This window comes from Ranitomeya imitator, chromosome 2 (assembly GCF_032444005.1).
Source record: "Ranitomeya imitator isolate aRanImi1 chromosome 2, aRanImi1.pri, whole genome shotgun sequence".
NCBI lineage: Eukaryota > Metazoa > Chordata > Amphibia > Anura > Dendrobatidae > Ranitomeya > Ranitomeya imitator.
Genome location: NC_091283.1, coordinates 264,695,427 through 264,708,679, shown reverse-complemented (window position 1 = coordinate 264,708,679; position 13,253 = coordinate 264,695,427). Strand labels below are relative to the sequence as shown.

General features: G+C 49.5%; 2 protein-coding genes across 3 annotated transcripts in view; both read right to left on the bottom strand.

The window, feature by feature from the left end:
- Positions 1–13,253, bottom strand: part of LOC138663028 (zinc finger protein 773-like) — a 226,464-nt gene that overhangs the window by 188,569 nt on the left and 24,642 nt on the right. The gene's annotated exons all lie outside the window — the stretch shown is intronic.
- Positions 1–13,253, bottom strand: part of LOC138663030 (oocyte zinc finger protein XlCOF22-like) — a 60,351-nt gene that overhangs the window by 32,540 nt on the left and 14,558 nt on the right. The gene's annotated exons all lie outside the window — the stretch shown is intronic.

Below are 13,253 nucleotides of genomic sequence, written 5' to 3'. Positions count from 1 at the left end.
CAGTGTTCACAAGCAAAAACGATTGCAGTGGGCCCAGACATACATGAAGACTAATTTTCAAACAGTCTTGTTTACTGATGAGTGTTGAGCAACCATGGATGGTCCAGATGTATGGAGTAGTGCATGGTTGGTGGATGGCCACCATGTCCTAACAAGGCTGCAATGTCAGCAAGGAGGTGGAGGAGTCATGTTTTGGGCTGGAATCATGGGGAAACAGCTAGTAGGGCCTTTTAAGGTTCCTGAAGGTGTGAAAATGACCTCTGCAAAGTATATAGAGTTTCTGACTGACAACTTTCTTCCATGGTATAAAAAGCAGAAACGTGCCTTCAGGAGCAAAATCATCTTCATGTATGACAATACACCATCTCATGCTGCAAGGAATACCTCTGAGTCATTGGCTGCTATGGGCATAAAAGGAGATAAACTCATGGTGTGGCCACCATCTTCCCCTGACCTCAACCCTATAGAGAACCTTTGGAGTATCATCAAGCAAAAGATCTGTGAGGGTGGGAGGCAGTTCACATCAAAACAGCAGCTCTTGGAGGATATTCTGACTTCAAGAGGGGGGGCTGTATGGGGCGCAGCTAAAAGGAGGCCCCCACATGACTGCGTTGCCATGGGAGCAGTGCAGTAGGTTTTCTTTTAAAAATAAAGGTGTTATTGAGTAAAGGGGCCCGGGGATTGGAAGAGTAGGATTTGGGGTGGGGATTTATGCAAAAAGGGAGGTGGGGGCTTGGGAAAGTGCGGGAAAAGGGGGGATCAGTTACCTTAGACGGGCGAAGTGAGTGGACCTGCTGCCACATCCCTCTCACCATGTCTTCTGTGGACAGCCTGGTAGCTCAGCTTCGTCGGGAGGCCAGTTCCAGGAGGGCCGGATGGCTGGAGGAGCAGCTCACAGGGCTGCTCGGAGGCAGTGGGAGCCAGGACAGCGGGAGCCGGGGCAGCAGAACCAGGCGGTCTAGGCCGCCAGACAGGCTGTCCCCCGACACTACACCGCGCGGCAGGCGCAGGCCGCGGAGCCCCTCCAGGGACCCTGCGGGGGCTGGGGGACGCGGCCGATCCACCTTGCCCGCCCCCTCCCCCGGCAGGAATCCACCTGGCGGCCCTGCCGGCGCGAGGCGGCGCGGTGCTGGGCGAGCGGTGCAGACGCGGCAGGACGCCGGCGCTGCACAGGATGTCAGGGCCGCACTTCCGGTGCGGCCTAGCAGTGGGCGCGGCGGCGCCGCAGCACCGATAGCAGCAGCTTCTACCCACCGGGGAGCACCTCCCGCGGTGGCGGCAACACGCCACAGCATCCACCAGGCAGGAGCCGGGGAGTATCGCGGCGGGCGCAATGGCGGCGGGGGCACCCGGATCCCATCCCCCCAGTGCACCTGGCTCTGCGACAGGACGGCAGAGCAGACTATCGGGCAGGACAGCGGCGGCATCACGGTTAGGAGCGGGTCGCGGTCGGGCCGCAGGAGCGGCGTCCAGAGGAGACAGTCCAGCGGCTGGAGGCAGAGGAATCACGGAGCCGGACAGATCCAGATCCAGCAGGAGGTCGAGGGACCGGTCGCCTTCGCCAGTCTCGGTCCCCCCTGGTGACGTGGAGGCCAGGGGCGCGGGCCTGGGGCAGATGAGCGGCAGCGATGATTCCGGGAACGAACATCGCGACGAAATGGACCAGCAGGATTCAGGAAGCACGGCTGGTGGGGACACAGCACCTGCGCAGCCACGTGAGTACATGTCCAGTCTTTCCCCAGTGCCGGGTGTTTCGGGTGTGGTGGAGCGGGGTGGGGGCTGTAATGAGGTCCCGGGGGTCAGAGAACTTTTAGCGGGTATGTCGCAGATTTTGCGTAGATTGGATGGGGGCGGGGGTAGCTCAGTTGCTAACAGTGTGGGATCGTCGCCCGCTGGTGCCTGGGTGTCGGTTGCCGGGGGCGTAGCAGGGGGTTCGAACGAGATTGCGAGCTCGGGTAGCGGGACACCTGTTCCTGTGGCGGGGGTGTCGGTGTCGGTACAAACGGAAACGGGAAAAGGTGATACCGTTAAGTTAGACGACAGGGCAAAAGGCGAGGTATATGTGTGTTTTGAGGGTCCGCTGGGGGCCCATTTGAAGAAAGAAGTCAAGGAAAAGATTTGGAAAGATGAATACGTAGAGATTTTCTCTCTCCTTCCTTTAGAAAAATTTAACTTGGATAAAGGAAAGAAAGACGACAGCAAAAAGGAAGAGGAAGAAAAGAGGCGTTGGCGCCTTATTCCTCAGACGTTCGTTAACTGGCAGCAGGCCTTTGCCATTCTAGCGAGTGTTATAGGGGAGAAATTCCCCGAGAATTGCTCGGGCCTGTTTTGTTATTTGGATGCTATTGGTGAAGCGCATCGTACCTACGGGGGCCAGGCTTGGCTGAGATACGATGAACAGTTCAGGCAGCGAAAAGCAGTGAGGCCGGAGATAAGGTGGGACCAAAAAGACATCGGGTTGTGGCTGAAGGTGATGGCTCCGGTGCGTTATGGGCAGTCCTTTCAGGGGGGGGTAGCAGTCAGCAGTCAGGACAAAGTGGAGGACACGGGTCTCAGGGTTCAAAGGAAAAATCTGGGACATGCTGGCAGTTTAATGAGGGCCAGTGCAAGTATGGCACCACTTGTAAATTTAAACACGTGTGCTCCCATTGCAACGGGGCCTCTCACGGAGCCGCTAAGTGTTTCAAGAAATCACGTGGTAAGCCATCAGTGGGTGGCGGTCAAGGGGGTGACTCCGGTGAGGGTTCAAAAGATGGCCCCCTATCTAAGTAGATACCCGGATGTTAAAAAGGCGGAGGTTATTAGGGACGGTTTTCTTGAGGGGTTTAAGATCCCTCACCCGATGCATGTTGTTCCTTTTTCTACAAAAAATTTGAGATCAGCTGGCTTGCATGCGGAGGTGGTTTCGGCTAAATTGGCAAAAGAGGTTGAGCTGGGAAGAATGGCGGGGCCTTTTAGTTCGTTGCCCATGGCTGGTGTAATTGTTTCCCCGCTTGGGGTGGTGCCCAAGAAGGAGCCGAACAAGTTCCGGCTAATTCAGCATCTTTCATATCCCAAAGGATCCTCGGTTAATGACGGGATTGCGGAGGAGTTGTGCTCCGTTGTTTACACATCGTTTGATGCGGCTGTTCGGTGGGTGCGAATGTACGGGCCTGGAGCATTGCTGGCGAAAACGGACATCGAGTCGGCATTTAGGCTCTTGCCGGTGCACCCGCAGAGCATTCCTTTGTTAGGTTGTTGGTGGGAGGGTGGTTTTTACTTGGATAGGTGTTTACCTATGGGATGTTCTATTTCCTGTGCATTGTTTGAGACTTTCAGTACCTTTTTAGAGTGGGTAGTGAGAGATGTATCGGCCGTTCCTTCTGTCATTCACTATTTGGATGATTTTTTGTTTGTTGGTCCACCGGATTCAGCAGTGTGCTGTCATTTACTTGGGACCATGGAATGGGTGGCCGGACAGTTTGGTGTTCCTTTGGCACAGGGAAAAACGGAGGGCCCCTGCACGGTCTTGAGTTTCTTAGGGATTCTCATTGATTCTGAGAAAATGGAGTGTAGGTTGCCTGATGATAAGTTGGAGTTGCTTAAGCGAGAGGTGAGTCGGATTGGAAAATTGCGGAAGACTTCATTGAAGGAGTTGCAGTCGCTGCTGGGCCGCCTGAATTTTGCTTGTCGTATTATGCCAATGGGCAGGATATTTTGCCGCAGATTGTCCAGGGCGACGGCTGGAGTTCGGTCGGCTCATCATTTTATTCGTTTGGGTAGAGAGCATAAGGAGGACCTTCTTGTTTGGCAACGTTTTTTGGAAGGCTATAATGGCAGGTCGCTTATTCAGCAGGAGGATCTGAATGCTTTTGATTGCGAGATCTACACAGACGCAGCAGGTGGAGTTGGTTATGGGGCCTACTGTGGAGGAAAATGGAGCGTCGGGGTGTGGCCAGAGGATTGGCGAAAGAAGGGGCTCACCACGAATTTGGCATTGTTGGAGTTGTTCCCGATTGTGGTGTCAGTGTTTGTTTGGGGTGACAGCTTTCGTGATCGGCGAGTACGTTTCCATTGCGATAACTCGAGCGTGGTGGCCGTGATTAACAGTTTATCTTCTTCTTCCCCTCCAGTAATTAGGTTGGTCAGGGAGTTGGTACTGAGATGCTTGGAGTTGAATGCATGGATTACGGCGGTGCACGTGCCAGGAGTTCAGAACAATATAGCTGATGCTTTGTCTCGTTTGCAGTGGGACCGATTCCGGGATTTGGCTCCAGATTCGGAGGCGGCAGGAGCAGCATGTCCTTTGCATCTGTGGCAGGTGGTTACGGAAGGGGAGGCCGATTGATCCAAGCCTCGGTGTCAAACAGGACATGGTCAGATTATGCGGCGTCATGGGCCATGTGGGAAAGTTGGTTGTTTCAATGTGGCTCGGCTGAGTCAGATAGCGACAGGGCAATGGCATTATTGGCACTGGTAGGTAAGGTCGTGGAGTGGGGTTGGTCCGTGTCTAGGTTAAACAAGTTTATAGCAGGTTTGGCTTTTGGTTTTCAGTTGCAAGGATTGAGGGACGTCACAAAGGACTTTGTTATACCGCAGGCGTTGAAAGGTTTTCGTAAGGGTAATTCGACTTTTGATAAGCGCAGGCCCATTTCTTTTGGGTTGTTGCAGCGGTTAGGGGAGGCCTTGGGCGTCATTTGTTCATCTCAGTTTGAGGTGGTACTGTTTCAATTGGCCTTTTCTCTAGCGTTTTTTGGTGCTTTGCGTCTGGGTGAATTGGTTTCCCCGAGCAAGGACAGGTCAGGTGGTCTTTTGGCGGAAGATGTGGTTTTTTGGGAAGGGGGAGTTGCCTTTTGGATAAGGCGTTCAAAGACGGATCAGCTAGGTAGGGGAAAGAAAGTAGTGCTAGGAAGGGTGGCGGGTAGCGGGATGTGTCCGCAACGCTGCTTAGAGGCATATTGGAATTTGTCATCAGTCAGGTCAGGCCCTCTGTTGCAACACCAAGAGGGGGATTTCTTGTCACGTTTCCAGTTTGTAGCCATTTTGAAGAAGGGCTTGGGTTTGCTGGGTGTTAACCCGGAAAATTTCGGCTCGCATTCTTTTAGGATTGGGGCCGCATCTGAGGCCGATGGTTTGGGCCTTGGGCCGGAGGTGATCAAGAAAATAGGCAGATGGAGTTCTAATCGTTACCTGTCTTATGTGCGGCATTAAATCAACAATGCGGGGTGAAAAGGGACGTCTTTGCGGATTGTTAATTATGGTTGTGTTTTTCAGGTCGTACCCCTCTTTTGGCGTGGATTGTCGGACACTCTTTCGTTTATTGGGGCGCCCTCCGGGCCGATGCGCGCGCGAATGGTAGGCAACTGGGTTTCGGCCGAGAGGCAGTGATCATCCGTTGGATGGGGACTCGTGGTATGTCGTGGCGTAGTTTTTTGCCGGAATTCTCCCGCGCCGCCCGTCTGGATCGCCCTCCGGATATTTTAGTGGTTCACTTGGGGGGTAATGATTTGGGGGCAAAACCCGTGAGGGAACTCATTCGGGATATCCGTTATGACTTGTTGAGGCTGTGGGTATCTTTTCCCGGTATGCTGACTGTGTGGTCAGACATTGTGCCGCGGAAGACGTGGCGGGAGGCCCGTTCCCATAAAGGGATTAACAGAGCCAGGGTAAAATTGAACAGGATGGTGGCGAGTTTTGTGTCCCGGAATGGGGGTATTGCCGTGAGGCATTTCGAGCTGGAGGCTGGGGTCGGTAATTTTTGGAGGGATGATGGAGTGCATCTTAACGAGATCGGGATGGATTTATGGGCGCTCGGTCTACAGGAAGGAGTTGAAAGAGCTTTGGCGGTGGTGGGGCACTCACGAGCCTGAGGTGGTCAGGGCTGTTCGTGTGTGGCGGGGGGTGGGGTTCTTGGAGTTGGTGATGATGCTGATAGGGTTGATCTGGCTTTTGGTACGGGCTCTGGACGGGGTGTTTACCTCGGGAGCTTTGTGGTTGGTTTGCCCGAAATGGGTTACATGGTGCCCTCGAGCTTGTGGTTACGGCTGAGGGTAAATACGTGTTTTTTGTAAAAATTTTGGGTAGGCTCTCTGCCTATTATGAGCCAGATTTTTTAGCTCCAAGAGCCCCCCCCTCGAGGTTTTATATATTTACTGTTTACATGTTGTTATTTATGTATTTGTTTGTTAATAAAATGGCCGCTGTGGCCAAATTATCCAAAAAGAAATTAACGTGGTGGTGTGTTTTCCTGGGTAATAGATGGAGGGGTTAAGAGGGGCAAGGTAGTTGGGGGTGGGGGATGCTTTACGGAAAGGATCCTTTATTGGCCATACGCGGTCAAGAGGGGGGGCTGTATGGGGCGCAGCTAAAAGGAGGCCCCCACATGACTGCGTTGCCATGGGAGCAGTGCAGTAGGTTTTCTTTTAAAAAATAAAGGTGTTATTGAGTAAAGGGGCCCGGGGATTGGAAGAGTAGGATTTGGGGTGGGGATTTATGCAAAAAGGGAGGTGGGGGCTTGGGAAAGTGCGGGAAAAGGGGGGATCAGTTACCTTAGACGGGCGAAGTGAGTCCCTCCCACCAAGGTAGTTGGGGGTGGGGGATGCTTTACGGAAAGGATCCTTTATTGGCCATACGCGGTCATGCAAAGAAATACAAGCAGAAACGCTCCAAAACTCACAAGTTCAATGGATGCAAGAATTGTGAAGGTGATATCAAAGAAGGGTTCCCATGTTACCATGTAGCTTTGCCTGTTAGGAGGTTTTGGAGTTAAATAGCTTTTTTTGTTCAGTGAATGTGACCTCCTAATGCTGCAAATTCCACAAATGAGCATTTTCGGGTCTTTAAAACATCAAATGTTTAGAAATTCTACTGTGCATAATAATTTGGAACAGTGCGTTTTTGAGTTTTTATTTATTTTGGAGATTATACTATTATCATTGGGAGGTTTCTTCAATAAAATTCGATGTATAATCTAATGGGTGATGACTTTTATTAGACTGACTGTCATTTGCACCGACCATTTAAGAAAATCTGAGAAAAATGTCATTTGCATAATAATTTGGAATATGGTGTAGTGAGAATTTGGAAAATAATTTGTAAGATCCATTTGTTTTCTATTATCCTTTGTGAATAATTCCAAAGTTATCACCACATAAAGTGACACACGTCAGATTGTAAAAATGGGGCCGGATTAAGAACACAAAACTGGCTGCGGGAAGAGGATAAATCAGAGGATTCTGGACACTAATGTAATTAAAAACTGACTATAGACAACAACATCTACTGAAATGCTCAAACTGAACAGTCTCCATGGGGGGGCAGGTCAGTGAGGGATCTGCGACCTGACATAAGCCAATACAGATGAATATGTAATCAGAGCACCACATAAAGCCCAGTCCACAGCCACACCCCAGAGCACCACATAAAGCCCTGCCCACAGGCCACCCACAGCCCCGCCCCAGAGCACCACATAAAGCCCCGCCCACAACCCTGTCCCATAGCACAAGAATCTCGTTAACTGAAAACTACAAACACAGATTAAACAGTAAACCAGAGTTGCATTCATTTATGGTGGACCATTGGAGTCCTGACCAGAAGATTAGAGGAAATACTATTGCTCCCCATTTCAGGAGAGATTGTGCAGTAATCTGAATTTCTTAGGATCAAAAACAATGTAATTTATGAGGTGGAGAGAATCCATGAAACTAGGGCTGGAGCCAACACATCTCCTGCAGGCGGGAATGAATGTATATTACAGCCATCAGCCACGCACAGCTCAGAGATATATCATGGCACCGGTGTGATGGGTTTATGTAGATTATCACAATCCTCCTGGAAGTTAGTCGGTTTTATTACAAATTGAAAAGTCAGGATAAAGGGAAACTCTTGTTATTGTCCAGAAATTCACACTTGGCCTCACTGCACATTTAATGTTGTCGATCATAAAAGTGAAGTTTGGCCAGAAAGACGGGACCTGGTCTTGTAGGGACCATATGATCACATTCAGCAGCACAGAAGGGAGAGAAGGGAGATTCCTCCGATAAGATCTCAGGGTTCTAGGAAGCCAACAGCATCATTACCCTCCGCTTTCTCTTACAGGACCATCATCATATTTTTCTTCAAGTGATTTTCTATCTTGTCAGCACATTCTACGTACGCTGTCATTTGGCTTTGTAGTTCACAGATCTGGGCAGGTAACAGCATCTCCTAAACCCAGGGGGTAGCTGGATCTGGTTTTAGGAAGTTTTACCCCCAGCAGTTCGCCCCCAGCATTTCGCCCCCAGCAGTTCGCCCCCAGCAGTTCGCCCCCAGGTACACTTTGCCCCCGAACATTTCGCCCCCAGCATTTCGCCCCCAGGATGTTTCGCCCCCGCACATTTCGCCCCCAGCAGTTCGCCCCCGGATGTTTCGCCCCCGGATGTTTCGCCCCCGCACATTTCGCCCCCAGCAGTTCGCCCCCGGATGTTTCGCCCCCAGCAGTTCGCCCCCGCACATTTCACCCCCAGCAGTTCGCTCCCGGATGTTTTGCCCCCGGATGTTTCGCCCCCAGCAGTTCGCACCCGGATGTTTCGCCCCCAGCAGTTCGCCCCCGGATGTTTCGCCCCCGGATGTTTCGCCCCCAGCAGTTCACCCCCGCACATTTCGCCCCCAGCAGTTCGCTCCCGGATGTTTTGCCCCCGGATGTTTCGCCCCCGGATGTTTCGCCCCCGGATGTTTCGCCCCGGATGTTTCGCCCCCAGCAGTTCGCACCCGCACATTTCGCCCCCAGCAGTTCGCTCCCGGATGTTTTGCCCCCGGATGTTTTGCCCCCGGATGTTTCGCCCCCGGATGTTTCGCCCCCAGCAGTTCGCACCCGGATGTTTCGCCCCCAGCAGTTCGCCCCCGGATGTTTCGCACCCAGCAGTTCGCCCCTGGATGTTTTGCCCCCGGATGTTTCGCCCCTGGATGTTTCGCGCCCAGCAGTTTGCCCCCGGATGTTTCACACCCAGCTTTTTGCCCCCCAGATGTTTTGGCCCCAAATTAGGCAGGGAATTTTGGCCTTGTGTTTTAGCCCTAAGACCTCTTTCACAGTAGCCACTTTCCCAAGTGCTAAGCACGGGAAAATCGCTAAGAAGATTGCCAATTTTGAATATACTAGATGGTGGTTCACCCGAGGAGAAAATACATCTATTCGGATAACAATAGTTTCTTGCAACACATAAAATATTATTGTAGGTACGTCGATGATATAGTAATAATTTGGGATGGGACAAAAGATGCATTTAGCGATTTTGTGGCGCACCTGATTCGGATCAATGATCTAAATATGGTTTTTACGTCATTGTTCGGGGGTGAACGGCTTGAATTCTTAGATGTTGCCTTGGAAATTAAAGAAGGTAAGGTCTACACTTCACTTTTTCGTAAACCGGTAGCGGCCAATACCCTGATGCATTACAACAGTTATCACCCCATGCATACGAAACGAGCAGTACCGTACAGCCAATTCTTGAGAGTGAGTAGGGTGAACAACACTGAAGAGGGGTTTCAACGTCAATCAGAAGAAATGAAAGTCAGATTTAGAGAAAGGGGTTACCCAAAGAGGTTGCTGACATCTACTTTGGACAGAGTAAAAAATGAGAGGATAGAAGGGGTTGTTAAAAAACCGCCCTCCCAGAGACAGGAGATTGGGAAAAGATTTACTTTTTGTTTTAAATATAGCAACATGGACCAGCAAATTAGGTTAGCTATTAAAAAGAACTGGCACCTGTTAGAGAGAGATAAGGAGTTAGCCGACGTAGCAGCAAGAGGGCCCTTAATAGCCAATAGAAGTGCAAGGTTAAGAGATAGATTGGTAAGAAACCGCGTCACTAAATCAAATACTAATTGGCTAAATGGGATGTCCCCTAAAGGCAATTTTAGGTGCGGCCATTGCTCGTGCTGTCAGCAGCACCTTACAGAGCGGTTTCTCCGTATAGGTGCAGTGTCACACACGGTTAATGATTTCATCACGTGTAAAACTGATCATGTAGTGTATATTGTATTCTGTCCTTGCAAGGGATATTATATCGGCAAAACTATCCGCCCGATGTATGTCCGTTTTCGAGAGCATTGCAGGTCAGTAGCATCAGGAAAAGGTGTCCCGCGATTCATTTCCCATGTGAGGGAGAAACACGGTGGTAGGACTGAATGTCTTACCTTTGCTGGCATCGAAAAGGTGAATTTGCCTGCCCAAGGTGGTGATTTGGACAATCTGCTCTTGAGATGTGAAGCCAGGTGGATCCTGCGCTGTAATGCCATGGGTCCGCTTGGTTTCAATGACAGAGTCGATATGTCCATTTTTCTGTGGTTGTCTTATGAGCGCAGTGTCACGTATAGTGAACACAATTGACAGGTCATAGAGCGATAATTTGGTATAGCATTTGCTGACATCTCTTCAATAGCGATTTGTGTTCCATGTCATATATGTACTCCATAAGCCATGTATTGTTTTTAACTTTAGTTTTTAATATGTGCTTTTTGTATTTCTATGGTTTGTGGGAGGGATTTGGTGGTGGGGTGTGTCTGGCCGGTGCACTATATCCGCTGTCTGTCCTGAGCACAAATCGACCCGTAGAAGCGCAGGCATAGCGCGAAATGGCCGTCGTCCTCCCCTGCTCACACGAGCTTCGGCTCCCTCTGCCCCGGCCATGACCTTTATCTGGAGTTGTCGTTGTTAATAAAGAAGTAACTTTACCGAAGACTGGTGAGTGCCCTCATTTTTTATTTACAAGGAGCGCATGGATGGAAGTCTTTTTTCTATGAAGGAGCACCTGAGTGTTATGAAAGGCAATTCAGTATCACAATGGACATGGAGGTCAGAGCACATACAGTGATCTGACAATAACCCAAGATAATAGAACGAGCTCTGAGACGTGGGAACTCTGCAGACCGCAATCCCTGATCCTCTCCAAACACAACTAGAGGCAGCCGTGGATTGCGCCTAACGCTACCTATGCAACTCGGCACAGCCTGAGAAACTAACTAGCCTGAAGATAGAAAAAATAAGCCTACCTTGCCTCAGAGAAATACCCCAAAGGAAAAGGCAGCCCCCCACATATAATGACTGTGAGTAAGATGAAAAGACAAACGTAGGGATGAAATAGATTCAGCAAAGTGAGGCCCGATATTCTAGACAGAACGAGGATAGGAAAGATAACTTTGCGGTGTACACAAAACCCTAAAGAAAACCACGCAAAGGGGCAAAAAGACCCTCCGTACCGAACTAACGGCACGGAGGTACACCCTTTGCGTCCCAGAGCTTCCAGCAAAACAAATAGACAAGCTGGACAGAAAAAATAGCAACAAATAGCAAAGAAGCACTTAGCTATGCAGAGCAGCAGGCCACAGGAATGATCCAGAGAAACACAAGTCCAACACTGGAACATTGACAGGAAGCATGAAACAAAGCATTAGGTGGGGTTAAGTAGAGAAGCACCTAACGACCTCACCAGATCACCTGAGGGAGGAAACTCAGAAGCAGCAGTACCAGTTTCCTCCACAAACGGAAGCTCCCAGAGAGAATCAGCCGAAGTACCACTTATGACCACAGGAGGGAGCTCTGCCACAGAATTCACAACACCTGAGGTCCGGTGTTAGCGGCATAGCGAGGAGTCACATCTGATATCCCTGAATAGAGTTCATTATCACAGTTGATTAAGGGTCGGTGCCGCTCAGTTTTTTACTTTTTTTTTTTTTAACTTTTTTTACTTTTTTGCGGTGATATATATATATATATATATATATATATATACACACTGTACGCCCAAACAGTGTGTGTGTATATATATGTGTATATATGTGGGTGGGTGATGGTGGTCTGGCACTTTTGGAACTTTGTAATGCAATAAAGGATTTGTATAGGACTTCAGCAGTGCGGAGGTCTTTCTTCATGGATGCATGTTAAGTACGGGCGGAAACCAACCCCTGCTCTAGCAGCACACTGAGTCCTCAGCAACAATCTCAGTTGAGCCACTCTTCTTCCAGCTTTCTTGCATATATACAGTACAGACCAAAAGTTTGGACACACCTTCTCATTTAAAGATTTTTCTGTATTTTCAAGACTATGAAATTTGTACATTCACACTGAAGGCATCAAAACTATGAATTAACACATGTTTAATTATATACTTAACAAAAAAGTGTGAAACAACTGAAATTATGTCTTATATTCTAGGTTCTTTGCTTTGATGACTGCTTTGCACACTCTTGGCATTCTCTTGATGAGCTTCATGAGGTAGTCACGGGAATGGTTTTCACTTCACGAGTGTGCCCTGTCAGGTTTAATAAGTGGAATGTATTGCCTTATAAATGGTGTTGGGACCATTAGTTGTGTTGTGCAGAAGTCTGGTGGATACACAGCTGTTAGTCCTACTGAATAGACTGTTAGAATTTGTATTATGGCAAGAAAAAAGCAGCTAAGTAAAGAAAACGAGTGGCCATCATTACTTTAAGAAATGAAGGGCAGTCAGTCCGAAAAATTGTGAACATTTTGAAAGTGTCCCCAAGTGCAGTTGCAAAGACCATCAAGTGCTACAAAGAAACTGGCTCACATGAGGACCGCCCCAGGAAAGGAAGACCAAGAGTCACCTCTGCTTCGGAGGATAAGTTTATCCGAGTCACCAGCCTCAGAAATCGCAGGTTAACAGCAGCTCAGATTAGAGACCAGGTCAATGCCACACATAGTTCTAGCAGCAGACACATCTCTACAACAACTGTTAAGAGGAGACTTTGTGCAGCAGGCCTTCATGGTAAAATAGCTGCTAGGAAACCACTTCTAAGGACAGGCAACAAGCAGAAGACACTTGTTTTGGCTAAAGAACACAAGGAATGGACATTAGACCAGTGGAAATCTGTGCTTTGGTCTGATGAGTCAAAATTTGAGATCTTTGGTTCTAACCACCGTGTCTTTGTGCGACGCAGAAAAGGTGAACGGATGGACTCTACATGCCTGGTTCCCACCGTGAAGCATGGACGAGGAGGTGTGATGGTGTGGGGGTGCTTTGCTGGTGACACTGTTGGGGATTTATTCAAAATTGATGGCATACTGAACCAGGATGGCTACCACAGCATCTTGCAGCGGCATGCTATTCCATCCGGTTTGCGTTTAGATGGACCATCATTTATTTTTCAACAGGACAATGACCCCAAACACACCTCCAGGCTGTATAAGGGCTATTTGACCAAGAAGGAGAGTGATGGGGTGCTATGCCAGATGATCTGGCCTCCACAGTCGCTAGACCTGAACCCAATCGAGATGG